Raw genomic sequence first — 24,609 nt, forward strand, 5'->3', positions numbered from 1 at the left:
TTAGTAAATGTAGTGAACTATGATAAATATACATTAACATTATTTTACAATGTAGACGAGTATTTTTTGCGTTTAATAGGTAATGTAAAATTGTGCTAAAATTATTACATACGTCGTTAGAGAACCTGCTATCTGTAAAAAAAAGTTCATTTTAAAAATTTTATTTTACTTAAAAGAACAAAAAGTTTAAGTGCCACGAACTTAGTTAAAATAAATAATTTACGAACAAAATCTTATGTACAAATAAAGTTTCTTATTATATAAATTAATAATTTTTTGAAAGGACAGAATAAATATAGCGAATTAATAGCAACTTATTTTAGTATAAAAATATTAGAATCCTACTCACTGTGAATAGAAAAGTATTGTCTATCTTAAACAATCCCAAGACTAAAAATTCTGGTCGACGCTGGAGCATGTGGGTCGAAAACTTATGCAGCTAAAATACAATAAGTAAAAAAATAACCCTTAAAGGACACCGTGTACAAATATTTATCAACAAAAACTCTCTGCACGTACCTTATTCAAAACATGTTGGTTTTGTTCTGCTATCATCATTTTGTTGATCAGCGTCGCAGTTTTACGAGTCTAAAATATCAAATTTAAAAAAGCATTAAATTCACTGAAACATGCAATGAAAGTTGAAGTATTAAAGAAGTTCAAGGGATTATTTTTTCAATTTTGTAAAACATCTTTGATGGACGGATTTCAAATATTCATCACACCAATAAACGAAAACTTTGACCAATTTCTCATCCAACTCGAACTTACTAAAATCAAATATGATATAATTATCCTGACGGAATGTTGGCTAACACCTTCTTATACTCCCAAAATTATTCTTGATTACACTCACCACCAAACCATAAATCACTGCAGACAAAACGACGGTATAGTAGTATACACACTAAACAATACTCATAACGCGTATAACGTCAAAGAAATTACCATTACAAATTCAAACTGCCTCCAAATAACATACAACGTCAACACATGTATCATCGCACTTTACCGCTCTCTTTCTAAACCAAACCAAATATCTCTCAATTTTTGTTTGACTTAAATAACTGTCTTACTGAGCTAAACAAAATAAAGAACTTAGTTTTAATTGGAGACCTCAACATCAACATTCTAAAAAACAATGAACGTCCTCAGTGTCAAGACTATTTAAATAGAGTAATGTTTCATGGAATGGTAAGCACTATAAATTCACCAACTCGATGTACGCAATACTCTTCTTCCTGCATCGACCATATTATGGTAAAATCTTCCAATCTATACACCTCTTAAATTCAGACGTCATTAATTACAGATCACTATGCCACCTCCTTCACAATGGGTTCCAAACACAATGTGCATAATAAAGCTTCAACTACAACAACTAAGAAAACAATCGACTATGACAATCTCAACAAAATGATTAAATCCAAATCCTGGGACATACTACATAATATAACAAACACAGAGGATGCCTGGAATTACTTCTCTAACTATCTACAAGACACCCTTAACCAAAACACCAAAATCACCACCAAAAACATTCTAAAAACTATCAAACCCCTTAAACCATGCATAAACCATACAATTATTAACTGCATTAGGAAACGCAACTCCTTACATAAAAAAATGGGCCTCGTATCCATACGATATCACACTCCATAATTTCTACAAAAAATACAGAAATATTTGCACACAAGTAATTAGGAAAGCCAAAAATTTATACTATAGTAAGAAACTTTCCGAATGCAACAATGACCCTAAAAAAATATGGAGAATCCTCAAAGAAGCAACCAATTCACACAAAGCTACGACGTCTTAAACTCTCTCAACATCAATGATAACACTGTACACGTTACATCGAACCCTAACACAATTGTCAATCATGTAAACCATTATTTTGCAAATATAGGGTCAGAATTAGCAAAAAAAATCACAACAGATAACAATACACCTAACACTAGAGACCCCTCTACCAATGATGAAGTCCCAACACGTTTTGTTCTTAAAACGGTTACAGAGAAAGATGTTTCTGTAGCAATAAACTCTCTCAAAAACACTTCATCTTCCGGCATAGATGAAATACCAAACACTGTACTTAAAAAAATTGCCCCCGGTATAATTCAACCAATAACTCTTCTTCTTAATATTAGCTTCCGCCAAGGCCTTTTTCCCACTATTCTAAAACAAGGTCTTATTATCCCAATTTTTAAAACAGGTTCTAAACTTGACATCAGCAATTACCGTCCAATTACGTTGCTCAATTCCCTTTCAAAAGTATTTGAAAAGATCGTGAATAATAGTCTGATGGAATCAATATCTTGAAGCCAACAACCTTCTTTCGCCTCGTCAATTTGGTTTCAGAAGACATAAAAGCACTGACGATGCCATAGCCACAGTAACTGACCATATTTCTGGCTACCTAGATAAGGGCTCGAAATGTCTATCGGTATTTTTCGACCTCTGTAAAGCGTTTGATACAATCTCACATATCAAATTGGAACGCAAAATGTTCAATATGGGTATTGAAATAAAGAACTAGACCTTCTCTCCAGCTTCTTATCTGGCAGATCCCAATGCGTTAAACTCGGAACAACAAAGAGTCAATTTTTTCCAATTAGTTATGGTGTCCCACAAGGCAGTGATATAGGTCCAACGCTCTTCCTAATATATATAAATGAGCTGTGTAACCTAGATATCGATGCCACTATTGTCAGTTTTGCCGATGACACAGTCCTTCTATTTCAATCAAAAGACTGGCCTAGCGTATACGCCAAAGCGGAAGAAGGAATTCAAAAGGTAAAACATTGGCTCGACTCTAATTTACTAACTCTTAATAAACCTAAAACAAAATAAACACTATTCAGTCTCATAAATATCCCAAAGTCAAACCTAAGTCTAACTTTGAAAATACACAAATGCAAAAATTCATCTCTTAACCGGAATTGTGACTGCCCATGCTTAGAACAAGTAAACAATATTAAATATTTAGGTATAACTTTTGACACAAACCTCAATTGGAAACAACATATTCATAACATCACGAATAAAATCCGCAAATCTATATAATTTTTCAAACAAACACGCAATTTTATTGACCTTAAATTTTAAAAAATCAGTCTATTACTCACTATGCCAATCACACATAGAATATGGAATTCTAGCTTGGTGTAATGCTTCTTCTAGTGCCCTCGACCCCATTATAAAAGCACAAAAATTAATCATTAAAATAATGCTTAAGGTTCCTCTTTCTACCAGCACTGAAACGATCTTCAATACTATCAATGTTATGTACATAAAATAGCTGTATGCAAGATCCATCTTGGTCAACTTACACCAGAACAATAAATCACTATACAAACCAACACAAACTATTCACAATACCCGAGCCAAAAACAAAGAACTTCTTCAAACTCCTTTTGCTAAAACCTCATTCGGACAAAGACATTTTAAAAATATAGCTTGCAAACTATACAATACACTACCAACTACGATCAGACAATTAGAAACAATGACAAAATTCAAACACGAAATAAAGAAATGGATTGCAATCACAGGGCGTCCCACTATTGCAAGCATATGTAAACCAAATTGCACATAGACAACAAGTACTATTTACACATGACCAAATTCAAACTTAATTAAAATGATCTATTTATATTTTCTCACATTTGTAATGAACACAATCTTAACAGGATTAACCCAACCGTTCTTTTGATTGTATCGAAATTATTTTGTATTATTTTTATATTTTGTATTTACCCTTATTGATATTCACTTAACTATATGTATATACTTTGATGTACTCTATGTCTGTCTCGACACAGGTTTACCCTAGTGAGACAGGCATCGAAAAACCACTTGTAAAAAAATTTATATAGATAAATAAAAAAAAAAATAAAAAAAAATTGCCCTTTTCCGATACGCGCCATGGTTGAAGATTTCACCATTGAGCGCATTATTTGAAACTTATCACGAAGGTAGATTATTCCGCAAAAAAAGTTAGTAATGAGTATTCGAGCCACCATTTTTGACTAGGTAACCAAGGCTTGTTATAAATGAAAAAAATGTTTCTAGTGGAAACAACGTCACAACATAGTGTTGATAATATAAAAAACACCAAAGACAGTACAAAAAAAGGTGGACAGTATGTAACGCAAACCAACTTATACTGTTCTGAGAATCTTATATAAACTTTATCGCTAAAAAGATATTGGTGAAGTGTAAAGCGCTCTGCCCAAGGGCGTACGTCAGGAGGAAGTAAGTTTTATCACCTCCCCTGGCCATCCACCCCACGGCAATCAGAGTAATGAAGACGTTAAATATCGTACACCCAAAAGACATTCCAAATATCAAAGCCACCTTGAACGAGAACGTCTCATTAACAGAGTCAGTATAATCACAGATCCTATCATATATCTTCCAGTATTTATTCAGCATTTCAGATACCATTTCGTCTCTGAATGATAATTCCAGCTCTTCCAACATCAATTTTTGCCACAAAATTGTTGAGTCAGCATCCAAAAACAATGATTTAATTTCGGTTTTGCTGAGAACCCGTTTTTTGAGGATGAGTTCCAGTTCGGAACTGATGATACAGAAATTTAAGGTATTTCCTTCATAGATAAAGGTGCAATAGGTAGCTAACACTACGGTATACATATAACTCGGCAAAAACATCGGGAAGAATTCGTAGTACGTTAGTTTCTCCATCCAAGAAGACATCTGGATCACGCTTAAAATCATTTGTCCGTAAGGGATGCAACTTTGTGCGATGCATGCAAATATTAGCTTCACTTTGATCCGAGTGTATTTTTTATTAATTCCGAGAGGTTTTAAGAGGCTCTCTATGTCAGATAGAATGAGTGCGACTTTCGGGAATCGTTTGATGTCCTTGAAAGAACTTAAGTAGATCAATGTCAATACAAAAAAGTTGGCAAACACCACGAATCTGTTTCCATATTTAAACAGCGACCCCTTCATCACCGTGTCAACAACTTGTATTTTATCCGTTGAGTAAAACTTATACAAGCACCACATGAAAAAGGTGGCACCGACAGAAAAGGAGACTACAAAATACGCAGTTATTTTAATCACAAATCCTTCAGAGTCCTTCTTCCGTACGAGGTTGTACGGAAATCCCATTAATTGCATAATCCCCGTTATTGGTGTCGTAGCTTCAAAAATATTTTCCGCATCGAATAGTTTTCTGATCGTCCTGCGAATGGTTTTAATAACATTTATGGCCGTGGACGTCATGCGAACCAATTAACCGTTTATTTTATTTTGCCCTATTCTTACTATTGTCGTATTAATTTCTTTAATTTTACCCTGTAAACTACTCTTAGGCACCACGCCTGGTCTGATCTTGAATTAAGAGTGACACTTTTCATTACCCGGCCACCTACATTTATTTAATCAATACATTTGATAATATGCTGAACCACTTCTATAATTATTTAGATATTTTTTTGTAAATGTCATTCTTATCGGTAAGGTAAATGTGATATGTCATAATACATAATAAAGAACTTAAGTATCGATGGCCTCCGTGGTTGAGTGGTTATGGTACTTGTCTTCGAATCCAGAGTATTTTGTTTGGTCAATTTGTGAAATTTTACAATTTATGCACTAAAACTTTATTAATTCCAGAGTTTTAGACACTTTCGGTATTGCCTTAGTGAAATACATGAGTATGAATTAAGCAAAGATTGTGTGTAAAGACCTCGTTGTTTGACAGTTTATCCTCTCTGCCTACGCCTGTAGAAATGGTGTGATGGTTAGTTAGTTCCACGATCAACCTGGTTGATATTGAGATAGCTCAGTATACTATTGATGCATATGTGCATCTGTTTTAGATAGAGAGAATAAATAAATTATACAGCGGGTATAGTTTATGAAAACTATAAACTACGCATAAGTTCAAGATTTCCTTCAATAGCCAAACCAATTATAACTCACGGTTTGATTGGATGGGGTGGTGCTACAAAAAAAAATATAGACCTCCTTGAAAAAGTACACAAAGCCTTAAAGTTAAACCACAGGATGAATCTACACATTACAAAAAAAACAAACCATCATAGTGCAACACAATAACAAAACAGACACAGACATCAACACATGACTACGAAGACAAATACCACGTGTTGGATAAATACGTAGTGTAGTAGTGTTAACGCCGAAGTTAAAATTTGGCGTGAATTTATCTTGAGCGCCACCTGTTTTTTTGTTTGAGTAAGGGAAACAGGAAACCATTGATGGAATTTCAGGGTTTAAGTGGACAACGAGTGCTGGCATTCATAGGTTAGGTTATTGTAATAAGAAGATAAATTTATGAGTGTAAATTAGATAGATATAATTTAAAGATATGAGTCGCACAAAGTATAGAGAAGTGTTATACATCCTAATTTAGCTTTGGGCAAGAAGTTAATACGTTACTCGGGCATTTCAAGTCTTGAAATTATTGCGAACTGCGCCTTCCAGGTACGATGTCATCTTGTCAAAATAATTATACCGCTCGGGCGAGCGATGGCTTCAAATGGATTCTCCTTGTGAATCCATTTCATCGGTAAGCAGGTAGCAATTATGAATATTATCTGAGGTTCCAGAATTAGCGGAGGGTAGGCAAATTTACATCTTACTTGAGGATTTGAAGTGTGGCTTTGTATTGCCAATCCATTGGTCTTATTAGAGTTATCCTCGCCGGGATATTTAGATTGCCATTTTAATCCATCTGCCTTTTGTAAGTTGAAAATGGCGATCAGGCTGTGATCCGTCGTTTTTATGATTCCACGGTGCTCCAAGCCGTTTAACCAAAAGATAAAGAATGACCGCTTCCTTCCTTCCGATTCCAATCTTGCCACCTTGAAGAAAAGTGTTGCCAGGCGCATCCCACACAGTTCCTTTTATGTGGGGAAGGAGAAGTTCTTACTTTGTTACGATTATATACGTAACATTTCCCCGCTCGCCGCTGAAGAAAATTTGCCCACAAATTTTCTTGACAACTTGAAAACTCTGCCCAGAGAAAAAAACTAATCTAAGCTGATATAGAAACATAAATTATTACAATGTATTTTCTTGTTTTATTTCTAACAAATATTTCTTAAATATCAATAAATCTTGTAGTAACAGTATAAATTATTACCATTTTATTTTATTTTTACTAAACATACAAATCCTACTGTTAATTAAATTTTTATAGTCTCAAAGGCAACTACTTATGCTAATATTTACTCAAAATTAGCCAAGACTCAAACCAAATTTTTTAACCAAAACTCTGTTTTTTATTTTTATTTTTTTTTTTTTTTACATCATAATTACTATGCTAACAATTGGTATTGCATCTTAATTGACAAAAAAAATATTCATGCAATTATTTGATTAAGGAAAATTTAGAAAAGAATTTATATAACAAACCGTAATATTTACAAATTTTCTCGCACAGCGAAAGATAGATTTGTCCAACACCATCTCGATATCCTCTAGGATTCCGGAAGTCCCAAAACATACCCGAAATGGTATTGCAGCAAACCACCTTGAAATTTATTTTTTTTTTTTTTTTATAAACAAATTAACATACTTATATTACATCAGAATTACCAAGTACACAACATATATAACATGGCTTTAATAGTTTAAAAAATTGTTTCCTTTTTTAATGGAAATAGAAAAGTTCAACATTTTTCGTGGACATAGGTACACTTTAAGACCTAATCAGTTCATGATATAAATCACTGCACCAGTCACTTCACTTATACTCAAATTGTAAACGTTCGGAGAATATTGCCCACTTAAAGAATTCCTCCCTAATGCCCATTGAAGTAAATCTAATGCTGCAGCTAGAAATGTTATACATTAATGCTTCTGATGTTAAAGTAATAATGAGTTTAATATTATACAGTCTTAATTCAATAATACTTCGTGATATTTAACAACTATAAGGAACAGAAAACTCGTTTAGGAGTTTAATAGTAAACGATAATGATATAAATTAACCTATATTTATTTAAGCAGTAATCTGCCCATCACTCGGAAATCAGAGTGTTGAATCAATATAGCACTAAAGCTAAGCAATTATCATTAAAATTATACAACTCTATTTTAATTTAGTAAAATTATCATATAAAATTATGCTACACATGTGAATACGCTATATAAACATAAAAAAAACAATCGCGTAGACACAATTTATTTATGTTTTTTTTTTTTTTAAAGACACTTTTTCTCGATGCAATCACGGAGAATTGTTTATTTTAATTTTTTTTATTTTATTATATATTTACCTTATATTTACCTTGTATTTAAGTTTACTTTATATTATTTCTTATACTAATTTGTAACTTGTCTCGATAAATACATAGAGGCAGGAATTTACTTTTTACATAAAATTAAAGAAAAGACAATTCTCTTTACATCAATTTTGCGATGCACTGAAGCAAATGTCTTTGTTAACCTAACACATAGAAATATCCTAAAATTTATTAGTTTTAGCAATCCATCAATCCAACCATCCATGTTTTATTTATTGATATAAAAGAACCCACGACCAAAACAATAAATAAACCGAGAGTCATCTATACCCCACATATAGAGGATAGCTACTTCTCTACGTGCTAGGTTAGATGTCTTCCATTTAATTTGACTTAACTATGTCTTTTACATGGAAATCACCAACGATTTTCCCGTTCAAATCTGCTAGTTTATATACTAAATCAGAAATTTTATTTACAACAACGTTACATACGAATCGAGGCGCGAGCTTCTGCGCAAAATAATTAATCGCGCTAGACTGTACGAAATTTCGTCTCCAAACTATATCGCCCTCTGCATAAACTACAGACTTCCTACGCAGATTGTAGTGATTGGCACCTTTTTTATATGCTTTAAATAGAGAATCAGTAACTTGTTCATATATTGGGATTAGTTCTTCTAATTTTTTTCCATACGTTTGTCTTGTATCCTGCGCCGCAGTATTAGAAGACTCTATAAGTTTGTGTAAGTTACCATCTATGATTTGTTCTCTACCATGCATGAGAAAATATGGCGTAAAGTTTGTAGAAAAATTTACGCAATTATTTAAAGCTGTTTGTACCCGTGGTAAAACTTTCGCCCATTTACGATGATCATCTTCTACCAGAATTGAGAGAGCGGTACCTATTGTCTGGTTGTAACGCTCCACGACATTATTTTGTGGCTTATACAAAGTGTTATAAAAAGGAGCTGGTACATTGTATTCAGCAAGTAAGTTTTTAAAGTTTTTGCTAACAAATACTTTTCCGCTATCGCACACTAAAGAATGCGGAACTCCGTGCACCAAGAAAATGTTTTCTTCAATATTTTTAACAATACTAGGAGCGGTACCGTTCCTCAGTGGAAACAGCCAACAGTATTTAGAAAACACATCAACGCAACTCAAAATATAATTATGACCAGAATATGAACGAGGTAACGGACCTACCAAGTCAACCGATAGCATCTGCATTGGTTTTGTAACCACTTTATGATTAGTTGATAAACCTAATGGGGGAGACGTACTAATTTTATGTGCCTTGCAAACGGAGCAGTTATTTACGAAGGACTTAACGTTTTGATATAAATTTGGCCAATAATAACGCAGTTGTACTTTTTTGTACGTTCTAAATACACCAGGATGACAGGCTAAATCAGATTCATGTTGATTTACTAAAATTTCCTTACGTTTCTCCTCTGGAACAACAAGTTTCCACGCCGTGTCCTCACATAAGCTATAACGTGTTTTACTATGTCTGTACAACTCATTTTCACGTATTTGAAAATTTAAATAGCGCTGAGGGAATTTTTTACAACCGGACCATAAGTCTATGTACCATTTATCTTTACTAATGGGTACTAACGTATCATTAACTAAAGCCACCTCTACACGTGATAGAACATCGGGAACCGTATTTAAAGATCCCTTCTTATGGACAACGTCAAATGAATATTGGGATAACCGTGTCGACCATCTCGCAAGTCTCCCACTCGGATTACTCAGAGTAGTTAACCATTGTAGACTTGAATGATCTGTGACTATTTTAAAATGTGAACCTTCAATATATGAACGAAAATGCGTAACTGAATCTAAAACCGCTAACAGTTCTCTTTCTGTGATTCCATAATTACGTTCATGTACATTAAGACTACGTGAAAAATATGCTATAGGATGTTCCTCTTCGCCGAACACCTGCGTTAAAACACTTCCAATTGCCACCCCAGAGGCATCACAATGTATTGCAAATGGCAATTTAAAATCTGGACAAGATAAAACAGGAGCAGATATCAACGCATTTTTTAGCAAGTTAAACGCATTCTCTGCTTCCGGCGACCAAATAAATTTACTTATACCGTTCTTTGATCCAGAAAGTTTTGTAAGCGGAGCTGCTATAGTAGAAAAATCTTTTATAAATCTTCTGTAGTATCCACTCAGACCCAGAAAAGATTTGAGTTGTTTAGAATTTTTTGGCACCGGATAATTCTTAATACACTCGATTTTTGAAGGATCAGTTCTCAAGCCTTTCGAGTCCACAATATAACCTAAGTACTTAAGTTCATGCTTACAAAACTCGCATTTCTTTAGATTTACTGTTAAACCAGCTTCTTTTAATCTAAGAAATACCTTTTCTAACAGGTTAAAGTGAGAGTTTAAATCTTCAGAAATTAAGATTAGATCGTCTAGGTAACAGAACACATTCTCGTCAAATTCCGGACCGAATAAAATATCTGCCAGGCGCTGCATTTCACTAGCTGCGTTTTTTATACCAAAAGGCATACGTACAAACTCAAATAGACCACGACCCGGGACTATGAAGGCCGTCTTTTCACAAGAATCCTTATCTAAAGGTATCTGCCAAAACGCGCGTGAGAGGTCAATTGAAGAGATGAACCTTGCTCCCCTTAATTTATCCAGAATGCGTGATATATAAGGTAAGGGATAAGCGAAAGGTAATGTATTCTTATTTAAAGCGCGACTGTCTAAACATAATCTCCCCGAACCATCCTTTTTAGTAACAATTACAACAGGGTTTGACCACGGCGACCGGGACGGTCTGACAACTCCTAATTTTAACATTTCATCCAACTCAGCTTCAAGCTGTCTTTGCCGTGCCGGTGAAAGAGGATAATATCTTTGTTTAATTGGATTACAATTGGTCTCAATCTTATGTTGGACCAGATGCGTTAGGCCTAAACCTTTTTCTTCAAACGAAATACTACGAAATTTATCAATAATATGAATTAATCTAGAATTTTCTTTTGACGATAACTTAGAAGCAGGCGTTATAGAACGTACATCACCTATTTCACTATAAACTACTGTATTAGACAAAGTATCGGAATTAATTGATGTAAACAATTCTGGAGCAATTTTTAATTGTTTCCAGAAATTAATTCCCAGTATAAACTTTTGCGTAAACGCTGGAATTATATAAAATAAAACTATTTTTGATGTTCCCTGATACACAACGGGAAGCAACATGGTACCCAGGACCGTCTGACGCTTACCGTCAGCCGTCGTAACGAATGTTTTGGATTCTTTAAATTTAATACCTAACTTAACAAAGTTTTTATACATAGTATCACCTATACAACTTAAGGAAGCACCCGAGTCTAACAAACCGCAAAACTCCTTATTTAATACAGTAAAACAGGCATAAGGACGATTATCCTTTGGTTGTTCCAACTTTCGAGGCAGGCCATTACCTTCGAAGTCAGGAACAACTTCAGAAGAATTCACCAAGGGCAGCCAACCAGAACAGACATCATTCCGCTGATCAGACGGAAGACGCTGCGCAGATCGACTGCTTCTTAGTTTTTTGACTTGTTCGAGTTTAAATATATATTTTTTTATATATTTCATCAAATGAAGGTAATAAAAATAATTCCAATAATAAAAATAAATTTTTACTCTGGTTTCCCTTCAATAACGAATAAATCTTTCGCCTTTTACTAAAGATTTCCGTGGAGGGGAGCACTCAAATGAGTCTATAAACCAATTTTTATTATATTAAATTGGTTTATAGACTCATTTGAGTGCTCCCCTCCACGGAAATCTTTAGTAAAAGGCGAAAGATTTATTCGTTATTGAAGGGAAACCAGAGTAAAAATTTATTTTTATTATTGGAATTATTTTTATTACCTTCATTTGATGAAGCAGAAGAATTTCTTTCATTAAATTTACGTTTCCAGCATCTCTCAGAACTGTGCCCTGGTTTGTTACAAACAGAACAAGATACTGTGGTTGTGGTGTTTTGATTATTATTATTAATTGAATTAAAATTCTTGTTACATAAGTTTTTCTCATTACTACGCACAACTCTTTCCGGACAAAATTTATAATAATGACCAGGTTTGTTACAATTATTACATTTCGGTACAAATGTCGATTTACATATTGAACTTGAATCATTAATATCCCGTGATTTGATCGATTTATGTATGTTACTTTCATCCTTGACTGACAGTCTCTCAAAGTCAGTACAAAAACGTTCCAGTTCATCAATATCACCCACATGAACTGTCACTAAAAGTTTAGCATATTCCGTTAAAATAGCTTCCTTTGCAATCTCTAACAATTCATCCTGCGGTATAGGATTATGTTCGTGCATAACGCAAAGAAATTATAATTATGTTATTACCTACATCCTATTGTTCCCACCTTGCCATCGGGATATAGGGATTTGTCTGACCGGCGCACGCTAGTACAATTTCTACCACCTACCGATACGCGTCTCGGGTCACATTTCATTGGACATTTCTTTCGTGGTCGATACCTAGTGACGGAAATAGATTAATACTGTGTGAGATTGGTGCCATCACGGAAGCTGTAAGGAGATACCAGTACAAGGTAGGACTTTCCTTTAATTCTGGTGGCATCCTCAAATTCCCATTCCCGTTATTTTTCCCATATCGATCAATTTGCACCCGACACAGACGCTTAAGTTTTTCAAGAGCTATCGAAACATTGGTCTTCAGCCGGATAAGATTTGCGTAGAAATTGTATTCAAATAGTAAATGGTTCAATAATCGTACGATTAAAAGATTATTTCAAGTAGTTATTATTTCTTACCGCGCGCCGCGGTTGCATTTCATAGGTGGGTAGTAATTTCAGTACATATTTCAAAATGGACAAGAATGAATCCAAGATTGGTTCTTTAAAGTTAAAAAGGCAAAGATTATTTGGGCGTATACAAGCCGCATATGATCTTATTAAAGATTTAAGTATAAGTTCAAAGTTATGTCAATTTAAGGCTAGAATGGAAAAAATCGAGTCGACATATGAGGAATTTCAAAGCATACAATGCGAACTGTCGGACCTGGTTTCACTTCCCGAATTTGAGTCAAAAAATGATATTTTGGAAGTTTCCCGTGTTTTTGATGAATTGTACTTCGAGGTCACGTCGGCGCGTGACACTCTCGAGGCGAATAAGAATGGTCATAATGACTCATCCGGCGAGGAATTGCAGCGCCCGGGTCGAAGTTTTCTGGCACCAGAAATAAAAATACCATCGTTCAGTGGCCACATTAGAGATTGGCCTCCGTTTTTTAATTTATTTAGGAGTCTCGTTCACGAAAATACAGTTCTCACTAATATTGAAAAATTTCACTACCTACTAAGTTCTTTGAAGGGCACAGCATTATCCCTGGTTAAAACAATTCCAATAATACGAGAAAACTATGAATTAGCCTGGGAAACATTATTAAATCAATTTTCGGAGTCGAGAGCATTATTTATACACTATGCAAACTCTATTTTAAATTGCGATTTCACTAGCAATGTGGAGATATTAAATGGTTTACGTGAAAATCTTTCCGGTCTATACGAACTAAAACGACACAAATTATTCGAGGAATTTATTTGCCATTTTGTTTTACAAAAAATAGATTTGAATACGCGGCGGTCCTTTGAATCTAGGATTGATAAAGATGAAATTCCGAATGTCGAAAAATTAATTGATTTCTTGGCAACGCAAAACCGCGTAAATATGCTTTCAGATTTAAAAGAAAATCGTAAGTCTAAACGGGTTTTATTTGTTAAAAACGATTACACGAAGAAAATTATTTGCAATCATTGCAAAGCCGATCACCACATTACAAAATGTAAAATATTTCTTGGATTACAAGTAGACAGTAGGAGGGACTTCGTCAAAAGAGAAAGATTATGTTTCAATTGTTTAAATCCACATCTAATTAAAAATTGCCGATCTAAATTTCGATGTAGAAGTTGTAACAAGTCACACAATACCCTTTTACATAGTGACGAAAGGTCACCTTCACCGAACCGCGATTCTGAAAACAATAATTTAGCAAACTGTAATGCTGCGTACACAGTGACAAAACGCTCTATTTTACCTACCGCGCTGGCAGAATTCCTTGACATTTCAGGACGCAGAAAACGCGCCAGGATATTAATTGACTCGGGCAGTGAAATTTCGTTCATGTCTGAAAAATTATATAATGCTTTGGGATTAAAATCGAAGAAATGGTTAGGTACTGTCACTGGGGTCAATAATGCAATAGTCAACAATGTGCAAGGTTTAGTTACTTGTAAAATATATCCCATTCAGAATCATTCTTTTGTGTCAGGACAAGCGATAGTTATTTCAAATATTACGTCCAAGCTTCCGCCCGTTAATATGCATGAACCGTTTGAAGAATTCAAACAGTTGAAGCTGGCGGATCCAGATTTTCAATTTCCAGGCGATATCGACTTCTTAGTGGGAACTGACTTGATATCAAAAATATGGAGACCAGGATGTATTTCAAGCCGTAAATGTAATTTGCTGGCCGTGAATACAATATTCGGATACGTAGTCATGGGATCATGTGTAGCACAAATGAAAGATGACACACAGGCTTTTGTGACGTCAGCTTTAACTGCAGTCGAAAACAACGACTTAAATTACGCGGTAAGACGTTTCTGGGAAGTCGAAGAGATTTCTAACGAAATTATTCATAATAAAGATGATAGTGAATGCGAAAAGATATTTAAGGCAACGGTTAAACGGGATATTTGTGGCAGATATGTAGTAGCGCTACCTTTTAAAAATAAATCGGAAGTAAATTTAGGAAGTACATATGATATCGCTCTTAAGAGATTATATAATTTGGAAAAACGTTTGTCGTTAAATCCAACCTTAGCGGAACATTATCGTAAATATATGAAGGATTTTATAGATCAAGGCTTCATGTCAAGAGTTACCCAATCAACTGAGATACGGAATACCAATTACATTCCCCATCATCCGGTCGTGCAAAAAATTAGTAATGATATTAAAATTCGAGTGGTTTTTGACGCTTCCTGTAAATCAGACCGACAAATTTCTTTAAACGATTGTTTATATTCAGGTCCCAAATTACAAAATGAGATAGGACAAATTTTACTAAAGTTTCGTATATACCCGGTAATATTTACTACGGATATTCAAAAAATGTTTTTGCAAATTCGAATAAGAGAAGAAGACACTAGCTATCAAAGGATTCTTTGGCGTTTTTCTCCTTTGCAGCCGGTAGGGCAATACACACTTAGCACAGTCACGTTTGGTGTGACTTCTTCGCCCTATTTGGCAATCAGAACTTTACATCAGCTAGTGCAGGATGAGGGTGCACAATTCCCAAAAGCTTCCAAGGCACTGTTGTCGGATACATACGTAGACGATATTGTTACTGGTGATTGGGAGCCAGACAGCGCCTTTCAGCTTCAGAGGGAGCTGAAAGAACTACTTGCGAAAGGAGGCTTTCAATTAAGAAAATGGATGAGTAATTCGCTGCCGGTATTAAAGGACATTCCGAGTGAACATCGGATCCACTCAAGTGGTCAGGTTGTATTTAATGATGAAACGTCTGGTTCGTTAAAAATTTTAGGCTTAATTTGGGGTCCAGAAAAGGATACCTTTTCATACTCCGTGGAAGAAAAGTTAACGGTATTTTCAAAGCGTGCAATACTAAGCTGTGTTGCTCGCATATTCGATCCTATTGGATTAATAACCCCTGTGGTTTTCAAAGTAAAATGCCTTTTGCAAGAAATATGGAAAATCAAGATAGGTTGGGATGACTCGCTCCCTGAAAATATTGTCATTTTGTGGCAAAATTTCTTAAATGGATTACCATCGTTACGTTTTTTACAAATACCTAGACATTGCAATACAATTAAACAGTCAAACTGTATTTTAGTAGGATTTTCAGATGCTAGTGAGTTGGGTTATGCTGCTTGTGTATATTTGGTTACGAAGGAAGCACACCCTAAAGTGACATTACTTACTAGTAAATCTAAAGTTGCGCCACTGAAGACATTGTCAATACCGCGCCTTGAGCTCCTGGGAGCTCATCTGCTTTCAAAACTGATAAAAATGACGAAATCGTCGATTGAAACTCTTATACCAATTACAGATATAATATTATTTTCGGATTCTACAATTGTTTTATCATGGATTAAGGCACCTCCTCATACCTTAAAAACATTTGTCGCGAACCGCGTAATTAAAATACTCGATCTAGTCGAGGACGCAAAGTGGTATCACGTTGTTTCAAAGGAGAATCCAGCAGATTTAGCTTCTCGCGGTTTATATCCGCCTCAAATAATAGGTAATGAATTATGGTTTCAAGGCCCTCCGTGGCTAGTTCAGTCGTTACAGAAGTGGCCGTTAGCTTTACCGGAAACATTAAGGGTTGAACAATTGCCAGAGGTAAAGTCTCACGTCTCAACGGTTTATGAGCCGCATGACTATTTTAAGGGCCTAGGATTTTTCCGGTTTTCATCTTGGACACGTCTCGTGAATGTGGTTGCTTGGTCCCTCAGATTCATAAACAATGCTAGGCAACAGAGCAAGAGCGGTTGTAAGCGTGGAATTCTAACCTGCTCAGAAATAAAACACGCGACTATGGTCTTGTTAAAATGCGATCAACAGTTTCATTTTCCTGCTGAATTCCGAAAGCTCAAAGGAGATGGGGTGACCACAGTGGCTTTTCAAAAATTAAATGTTTTCATTGACAACGAGAATTTACTTCGCGTTGGCGGGCGGCTCTGCAATTCTCGTTTAAATTACAATACTAAGTTTCCAATAATCCTTGCGAAGAATAGTAAAATAGCTGAGCTTCTAATATTATATTACCATAATATATATTTGCATGCCGGATCACGAACCTTGCAGTTCCTGATTCAGCAAAATTACTGGATTATATTTGCCCGCAATAAAATAAAGAATTTAGTCTCAAAATGTGTGAGATGCGCAAGATTGCGAGCCTTACCAGCAACTCCTCTCATGGCCAGTCTGCCAGAAGCTCGTGTCACACCGAGTCGCGTATTCAGTTGTGTAGGGGTGGATTTAGCGGGCCCATATAGCATAAAGGAAGGAAAACGCAGAGGTGCTAAAACATACAAGGCTTACTTTGCGATTTTTGTTTGCATGTCAACGAAGGCGATACATCTCGAGGTACTCTCGGATCTTTCGTCTGAGGCCTTTATCGCTACACTTAATAGATTCGTTTCAAGACGGGGTATCTGTCAAGCCATTTATTCTGATTGTGGTACAAATTTCGTTGGGGCTAAACGCCATTTGATTGGAGCACAAAAATTCTTAAATAAATGTCGTGATGATGAACTTATAATGCGCACATGTTCGGAAAGGGGAATAGTATGGAATTTTAATCCTCCTTCCAGTCCCCACTTCGGGGGACTATGGGAAGGTAACATAAGAGTGGTAAAGCGTCATTTAAAGAGGGTATTAGGAGATAGTTCGTTAACGTACGAGGAGTTTACTACTATTTTAACCAAGATTGAGGCCATACTAAACTCGCGACCGCTGTGTTCCTTATCATCAGACCCTGAAGACATTCAAGCTCTCACTCCAGGTCATTTCTTAATAGGTGAACCGCTAATTTCAATTCCCGAATATAATTATTCCGAGGTTAAGACCAACCGACTCAATCGCTGGGAACACTTGCAGAAAATCACGCAACATTTTTGGCAGCGCTGGAATACCGAGTACTTACAAGAGTTACAAAATCGCGTTAAATGGTACAAGGCTACACGTAACCTCCAAGTAAATGACCTGGTAGTCATTAAGGATACCAGGAGTCCTCCTTTAAAATGGCCGCTCGGCAGGATAAGGGAGGTGAAACCAGGTTCGGACGGGGTCGTTAGAGTAGCCTCAGTTAAAACTAACGACGGGGTATATCTACGGCCTGTGACAAAGCTTTGCCTATTACCCATAGAATAAATAGTAAAGGTCGTATATATTTTTTTTGTATTTTGCACGTGTATTTTTAGTTTCGCGTGCATCTAGTTTGTAAGTAATAGACTAACTGTTAGGATTAAGTTTCTTTTCATATACCTACTGTTTTCATGTAGCTTATTTGTTTTTATTTTTTTTTTCGGGTTCGACCAGTTTCGATGGGTATTGAAAAATTGTTAATTTTGGCGGGCGGTATATGTTCGTGCATAACGCAAAGAAATTATAATTATGTTATTACCTACATCCTATTGTTCCCACCTTGCCATCGGGATATAGGGATTTGTCTGACCGGCGCACGCTAGTACAATTTCTACCACCTACCGATACGCGTCTCGGGTCACATTTCATTGGACATTTCTTTCGTGGTCGATACCTAGTGACGGAAATAGATTAATACTGTGTGAGATTGGTGCCATCACGGAAGCTGTAAGGAGATACCAGTACAAGGTAGGACTTTCCTTTAATTCTGGTGGCATCCTCAAATTCCCATTCCCGTTATTTTTCCCATATCGATCAATTTGCACCCGACACAGACGCTTAAGTTTTTTTAAGAGCTATCGAAACAGATTATATAACTTCAAATTTGCTATTTTGAGATCTAAAAAGAAGTCGGAGACCAATTGATTATTTTTTTTCTTCACGGAGTAAATAAATTTACGCGTTTGTAACTGTGCATCGCGAGGTTGATATCTACTAATTGATGCACACTTCAATTTTGGCCACGAAAGAGTTTCCGTGTAAATTGTACGAAACCATAACAAAGCTGTTCCCTCTAGAATATCCGGAAAACATCGTATCAGATCCTCATTTGATATCAAACGTATTCTACTAAGTTCTTCGACTCTGTCAATAAACACTTTCACATCAGTTTTCCCGTCAAATTTTAGATCCCAATTAATCAGGCCTTTACATTTTGAGAATTCACGTGAAGCGTTACAATTTACACGAAATACTTTAGTCGCAGAAGTACCTGGATCACTACATTTATCAGACAACGCAGGGTCTTCTGAAGATTGATCGTAACATTGTTTAGCATCACGTTTTTCCCTCACCGATTTATTGAACATTATTGCCTGTTCACGCATTCCAGATAAAGTCAGTAAAGGCACAATGTTTCGGTCCGTTAATTTTCCAGCTAATTGCACTTTCGTATGCGTATTAATCTTTTTAATCGTTTTAAACTCCATTTTTTTTCTACTTTAACAAATTACGCAAGCAAAACTAGTTCTTTTACATCTGTCAAACTAAATCACCATAGAAAACTGCACTTTCACTTCCTAATGTTGCCACTCTATCGAACAGAAACTGCAAAATATTATTCGCAAGTTCCAAAGTGTCAACTTAATAATCCGTTTCAACAGACCAGTATGATTCAAGATTTCATATCACATTGTTACCAACATAAAAGCAAACTTCTACCTTCGAATACGAATGTCACAATAATCGCAAAATTAACACTTAGCATATGAGGAATGTTATTCGCACATTTTAGAATTACCGCAATTATCGCAAACAAAATTACATGTTAATAAATATTTGATGGATCGATGGATTGCTACAGATCGCAGATCGCCAAACACAACAAGACAAAATAAACCCAATCCATGAATGCCAATCCGAACCAGAACACGTTGGTGCGCCATTGTTAACGCCGAAGTTAACATTTGGCGTGAATTTATCTTGAGCGCCACCTGTTTTTTTGTTTGAGTAAGGGAAACAGGAAACCATTGATGGAATTTCAGGGTTTAAGTGGACAACGAGTGCTGGCATTCATAGGTTAGGTTATTGTAATAAGAAGATAAATTTATGAGTGTAAATTAGATAGATATAATTTAAAGATATGAGTCGCACAAAGTATAGAGAAGTGTTATACATCCTAATTTAGCTTTGGGCAAGAAGTTAATACGTTACTCGGGCATTTCAAGTCTTGAAATTATTGCGAACTGCGCCTTCCAGGTACGATGTCATCTTGTCAAAATAATTATACCGCTCGGGCGAGCGATGGCTTCAAATGGATTCTCCTTGTGAATCCATTTCATCGGTAAGCAGGTAGCAATTATGAATATTATCTGAGGTTCCAGAATTAGCGGAGGGTAGGCAAATTTACATCTTACTTGAGGATTTGAAGTGTGGCTTTGTATTGCCAATCCATTGGTCTTATTAGAGTTATCCTCGCCGGGATATTTAGATTGCCATTTTAATCCATCTGCCTTTTGTAAGTTGAAAATGGCGATCAGGCTGTGATCCGTCGTTTTTATGATTCCACGGTGCTCCAAGCCGTTGAACCAAAAGATAAAGAATGACCGCTTCCTTCCTTCCGATTCCAATCTTGCCACCTTGAAGAAAAGTGTTGCCAGGCGCATCCCACACAGTTCCTTTTATGTGGGGAAGGAGAAGTTCTTACTTTGTTACGATTATATACGTAACAGCAGTACAGAGCGAAACAGAGTTATAAATGCGAATGTTGTAGGTCAATCGCTCTCTTACATCTCAACTGTCAGTTAGTTAAGACATATTCGTAAACATGTAATCGGTGTAATAAACGCAATAATCCATCTTGGAGTGTTATTGAAAGACTAATATGATCATACTGCACAACACATAAATAACCATATAACAGTGGCGCAGCCATATAGAGGATAAAAAACAAATGTTCCAAAAAGCGGATTACGGAAATGTCAAGAATTAGCAGAATAACAGTGGTAGAATAACAATATTGTGACAATGTTTCGACGCGGTAAGGGCCATCTAAAATTCCACACACGGATTCCAGGTGTCGAAGAAGAATATGAACTGCATGGAAAGCGTGCGGATTCTACATATTCAACACCTAAAAGCTTGAATAACGGCTGAATCTCACGAAAAGTTTAAGACAGGACTGGGCAGGACTAACTACACGTAACGGCGTGGAGTTTAAAGGTTATGGACAAAGACATTATCATAATCTGGTTGCAAAATCTAAAACACAAAATTCACACATGGATTGCAAACAAAGGCATTATATACTTCAAACAGATAACTCTATTATAACAATACACTTCACGCCTGCAGTTTATTTGTTCTTCCAATTTATTTCTTTTGTTTAATTTCCTTTCTATTTCACTCATTTCTTTTCTTCCATTCATTTCGTTTTTTCTAGTTAATTTTTTTTAAATTTTCTATTTATCTCTTTAAAATGATTAATTTATTTTTCTTCTCATTTCCTTTAAGTAATTCAAATTAGATTAAATTTCTGCCACCTCGGAACAGACTTAACCCTCAATGAGGTGGTTTATACAAAATAAGTTTTTATCTGGATTAATAAATAAAAATAAAAATGTAACAAAATTAAACGTTATTTAATTCATAATAAAGCATTGTTTTCTTTGATTTGTCCATTATTCATTTTATGGTTATAATCAGTTGCGGCGCGTGACTTTTGGGTGCACTAGAGTGCTAATATTAACAAAAAATACCGATTCTGAATATAATTTTTATTTCTATATTTTTACTTGTAGTTAGATATGTTGATATGAGTATTTGAGATGATTTGTGATTGTCTTTTTAGGTTTATCGATTGTTTTAACTCACATCGTAGTTTCCCCTTTCATTTTAGAATATTTTGTTAAATTCAAAGCTCTTTAATTGAATGTAATGCAACTGAAACAACTAGCGCGACCGCATGCCATTTTAACGTTTTTGTTAAAGTGTTGTAAAAAGTTGTAAATGTGCAAGTAGGAAATCATTTCTGATAAAACAATGTACTGGAATTCCTTACTAAAGAATAAAACAAATCTCCACACAAAATGCACTAACCACAGGACGATCAGCGCACAGATGACGTCAAGCACCTTCTCGCTTCCTACCACTCGGATTGCGATTTGGCGGACTAAACAATATATTATTCAAACATGTAGAATTAATTTAACCAACGAACATAAAAAATACCAGTATTTATGTTTGAATGTGTATGTTGAGAAAATTAAAAAAAAAATGACTCTGTTTAGTATTGAAACAGTTTTGTTTAATACCTACCATTTTTCCCATCATATACCTACTATCCATTTCTTTCCCTCAAAACAGCCTTACCCACACTGGAAAGAATAAAATGATTTTGTTGCACTGTAAATTGTCGCAAGTACAACATTCGTATTTGTGTCGTGTGGCAAAAAGGTGCAATCGTCGTGTCCTCGTCGTATATTCACAAGCATTGTGCTCTGTTTGCAAATATCAAAATCATATCAAAGATTATCTCGTTTTGGAGGAAATTTCACCCTGTGAACAGTGCAAGTTCGTCGAGAGCCTTATTGCCGGGATTCATGGGAATTCAAGGTAGGCTGTTCCTTCATTCCACATTTCCCGTGATTTTCAAACCAAACTGAATGAGCTTTATACGGTCGTATTCTTGTGGATTTGATTTAAGTTCATTTCCGTGTAATAGAACACGGTACAGACTCAAATTATTCATTATTGTAGACTCCTGTTCTCAAGTAAATTAGTACTGAGTGATAAAACACACCAGTGATCTCAAACATTGCATACGGTATTAAACTGACTTTGAGGATTTTACTAGTGTGTTGACGATACTAGTCCGATGTATTGCTGATATTCTAGAATATACTGTTTGACTTAATGTGTCTCACTGTCATTTCCGTAATAAAATGTTATCATTTGTTGATTATTTTGTGAAATTAGAACTAGTATCATTGACGCAGTTTAAATTAGTGCCGGCATTCGCAGTACCTATTATTTGGCGCCGAAATGCCAAAGATCTGCTCCATCTCGGGGATGCTGTGTGGAGTGTCTTTTAAGGAAAGGAAGGAGAGGCAGATATTTATTTATTTATTTTATTTATTATTATTACATTTATTACATACAAGATATACAAATATAAAAGGAAGCTTTGACTGTCCAACTAGGAAATTTCCCGTTTTAGGACAGTCAAATTGGCAGGTTGCGTGTACATAATTCCAGGTAGGTACATGTAAAATATAAAATAAAATTAAAATATAACATATTAATGTAAGAAAGAAAAATAGAAAGAAAATATTTTTTTAGGAAAATACAATTTAGCAGTAATAAACAATAAAATCCAGATAGGTACATGTAAAATATAAAATAAAAATATAATATATCAATGTAAGAAAGAAAAATAAAAAAAATATTTTTCAGGTAAATACAAAATACAAAATCGAGGAAATCAACTCAGAGTACGTTTTTTTAATAATTTTTCGGAATCTGTCCTACCTAAGTCTAATAACCATTTAGTAATTTTAGTACCGAAGGCTGATAATTCACATAGTTTAAATTGAGAGGGGATTTTGTTGTATATTTTTGGTCCCACGTATGAGAAAACTTTTTGATAAGCCGCAGTATTGCTAGTTGGAATAGAAAGGTCGTTTCTGCTCTTACTTCTGGTGTGATGATTATGATCGACTGTTATCGTTTTGTTTTTATTTTTGTGGACGCAGATTGTTATTTTTTTTATGTAACACTGTCGAACATCAAGCACATTAAACTCCTTGAAGAGAGCGTCGCTCGAGTATCTGAAGGGTTTCTTCATAATGACGCGTAGAATGGATTTCTGTGCCTTCAGTAGCGGGTATAATATTGTTAATCCTGTTCCACCCCATCCAATGCAACCGTAGGTTATGACGGAGTTACAGAGCCCGTAGTATATTTTTTTAATGTCTTGAGTTTTTATAATTTCCCGCAATGCTATAAATATATAAATAAGCTTGCGCACTTTATTAGCTGTGTTTTCAATTTGTTGTTTCCATTTAAGATGGTTATCCAATATTATACCTAAATATTTAATAGATTTAACACATTCAAGGGTTTCGCATTTACAAGTATGGTTATTATTTCCAAGGCTACACTTAATATTATGTACTGTGAGGTGATGAGGTGTTTTGGGTTGACCTGCAAGGGTAGCGCTAAATGTGAGATATTTTGTTTTTTGTATGTTTAGTGTAAGCAAATTACTGTCCAGCCACTGTTTTACTCTGTTTATACCTGTGTTCGCAAGGTGGTGTGTTTCTTTCCAATCATCTCCTTCAAACAAAATAACTGTATCGTCAGCGAACGTGATAATTTTGCCACCAATGTGTTGGTTACAAAGTTAGTTTATGTATATAATAAAGAGAAGGGGCCCAAGTGTACTTCCTTGTGGTACCGCAAAAGTGTATTTTAGTGAAGTGCTAATAGCCTCGTTAATTCTGGTTTGTTGAAATCTATTAGATATATAACTTTCTATCCATTGAAAAGCTTTTCCTTTTATTCCTATATTTCTAAGTCTCTGTAAAAGAATTTTATGAGATATTGTGTCAAATGCCTTGGCCAGGTTCAGGAAAAGGGCAATAGTTTTCTTGCCACGGTTCATATTCCC

The 24,609-nt window shown here is 35.2% G+C and overlaps 2 non-coding genes across 2 annotated transcripts; one reads left to right on the top strand and one right to left on the bottom strand.

Annotated features, from left to right (window-relative positions):
• The first annotated feature begins 11,913 nt into the window (after nt 1-11,913).
• On the top strand, nt 11,914-12,033 carry LOC149411751 (U5 spliceosomal RNA). The gene has a single exon (XR_016304854.1). It is a non-coding gene; the product is annotated as a U5 spliceosomal RNA (small nuclear RNA).
• On the bottom strand, nt 11,996-12,113 carry LOC149411752 (U5 spliceosomal RNA). Its single transcript, XR_016304857.1, has one exon. It is a non-coding gene; the product is annotated as a U5 spliceosomal RNA (small nuclear RNA).
• Nucleotides 12,114-24,609: the final 12,496 nt, after the last annotated feature.

Source organism: Hesperophylax consimilis, chromosome 25 (genome assembly GCF_061612785.1).
Source record: "Hesperophylax consimilis isolate HC1 chromosome 25, BYU_Hcon_1.0, whole genome shotgun sequence".
Lineage (NCBI taxonomy): Eukaryota > Metazoa > Arthropoda > Insecta > Trichoptera > Limnephilidae > Hesperophylax > Hesperophylax consimilis.